General features: G+C 37.1%; 1 pseudogene; it reads right to left on the bottom strand.

Annotated features, from left to right (window-relative positions):
* Window positions 1–983: 983 nt before the first annotated feature.
* Window positions 984–1,439, bottom strand: LOC148298293 (uncharacterized; annotated as a pseudogene).
* Between the last annotated feature and the right edge of the window lie 857 nt (window positions 1,440–2,296).

The following is a 2,296-nucleotide window of genomic DNA, read 5'->3' as shown; positions in this document are numbered from 1 at the left end:
CTTCGAAATAGGATCTGGAAGATGGGCTGGGATTGAGGAAATATTCTTATGCTCTCTAATTATTGATGTCTGGCTTTGATGTGTGTTCTTTTAATTTGACTAACTATTTGGTGAGCTTATTGCACTATTTCTTGAGATTGCCATTGAAGCGGCTGAGGAAGTCTCTCTCTATTAGCGATTACTCATACAGTCTTTAAACTTCATAGAGTTTATCCTTTATTTAAGCAATCTCCCTCATCAGCTATTTCACATATTTATGCGGACTGACTTTCATTTGCATTTACGATGTGTATCCCGCAATAACTTGTTTCAATTGTTTATTTTACTAATCCAGGAGCGATATGCGTTATTCCAGGCATTCAATCTTATTCAGTTTTTGATCAAATGACTACTTTGTGTAATCTGTCTCTGTTACTTATTTGCTGATTGTGCGAGTGTAATGTTTGTTGGTGTTGTTGTTGTTCGTCTGTCGAAAATTGTGATCACGGCACTTTGTCAATGCAAGTTTGGAGGGTTTATTATTCAGGGAGTTGGGGATGGTTTTGAATGGCAGATTACGCTGATACTAGAAGTCAATTTGAAACTACTGGCAGCGAGGCTACATTGCTGGAAGTGAATTGTAATAATGATCAATAATTATATAAATCAGTAATATTTTCATATATTATGTGGACTACGCACAATGTTTCGAGCCTTCAAAACAAGTGTGCCAATGGAAATTGCCAAGTAATCAAAATCTATTAAATTTATTGATTGTAATCAAAGCAGTACGAATGTGCGAATGCTTAATTAGTGCAATAGTATAATTAATATATTAAGGATGAGGATACACAATAAATAACCAATAATCTATTTAAATATTGCTTTCTAAAGCTCTAAGCTTTACCACAGATTATTTTGGATTTATTCATGACAAATAACAGAGTAATCATTTATTCAAACATAGTAATCAATCGATAATGCTGATTAGAATTATATAGGCATCATTCATATATCCAATCGTAAGAGTGGGGCTTCCATTATTGCACTTCTTCGGGAGTGAACCATAGGGCAATTTCATTGTTGGCAGATTCGACTGAATCAGAACCATGGCAGATATTCCTTCCGACTTCGATTGCAAAATCTCCACGAATAGTGCCAGGGAGCGAGTTCAGGGGGTTGGTTTCCCCGAGCATTTTTCGGCCGGTGAGGACTGCACCTTTGCCTTCCCATACCATTGCGACAACTGGGCCTGAAAGCATGTATTGAATAAGTTTGGGGAAGAAGGGCTTGGTGGCAAGATCAGAGTAATGTTTCTGGAGATGCTCCTACGATGGGGAAACTTGCTTGAGGGCCCTCAAGAAGAATCCTCTCTTTTCAAACCTGCCGATGATATCGCCAACTAAGCCTCTCTGGACACCGTCAGGCTTCACCATGATGAAGGTTCTCTCTGTTGACATATCTTGATTGTTGATGGATTAATTATTAACTCAATTAGTTTGGATTCGATGAGAACTCATTATGGATTATCAGAATCTATGCTACATAGGTTATTTGGATTTATAGTGATTTATGTTTGAGTGTAGTTGTTGTTGTTCAGAGCTATTTTGTGTGAATTCTTGATGGATGCTTTTGGGATAGGAATAGAGAGGGGTATAGGGATAATTTAATGGTGTTAGATTGAAGATATTTACGATACCCTTTAGTTTAAATATATGCTATTTGTGCTATTAACAGCAATGAATCGTAGATCTGTATGTCAGCAGCTCTCCATTTTATATTCTCTAATATCTATTCTCTATTTTATATTCTCTACTATTCATTTTCTATTTTCTGCAACTGTATTTATCGCTCGAATAAACAATAGAAAATGATTGTAGTATTATAGCCTAGATGGCTGACATATATTTATACTGAATGCCCCTATAATAAATATAGAAATGAGCATTACCAACCCATTCACACGCCCTTCTCCTTTTGCCACAACCAACACTCTATCCAATGCCTACTCTAATGTTAACACACACATAAATTCATACAAGCCAAGCATTCCGATGATGGAATCCAGGGTAAGTCCATTCTCAGCAGTAACCAAATTGGGCAACAACTACGATGTCTCCGCCCCTAATTCATACCAATACAACAGATATGACATCAGTCCATCCAAGGCCACTGCTCCCACAAACAAAAAAGGCTATGTGGAGTACTAATACGGATCGAATATGGACATTCCTGCAAAAGGCTATAGCAACTACAATATAGATAAGGCATACAATCTCGACACCCCCTCTAAAAACTATAGTCACTACAATGCAGA

The sequence above is a fragment of the Brachycentrus maculatus genome, unplaced genomic scaffold, assembly GCF_059751285.1.
Source record: "Brachycentrus maculatus isolate JH-2025_06_01 unplaced genomic scaffold, ASM5975128v1 h1tg002231l, whole genome shotgun sequence".
NCBI lineage: Eukaryota > Metazoa > Arthropoda > Insecta > Trichoptera > Brachycentridae > Brachycentrus > Brachycentrus maculatus.
The sequence above is the reverse complement of the archived record's forward strand: the minus strand, read 5'-3'. Positions and strand labels throughout refer to the sequence as shown.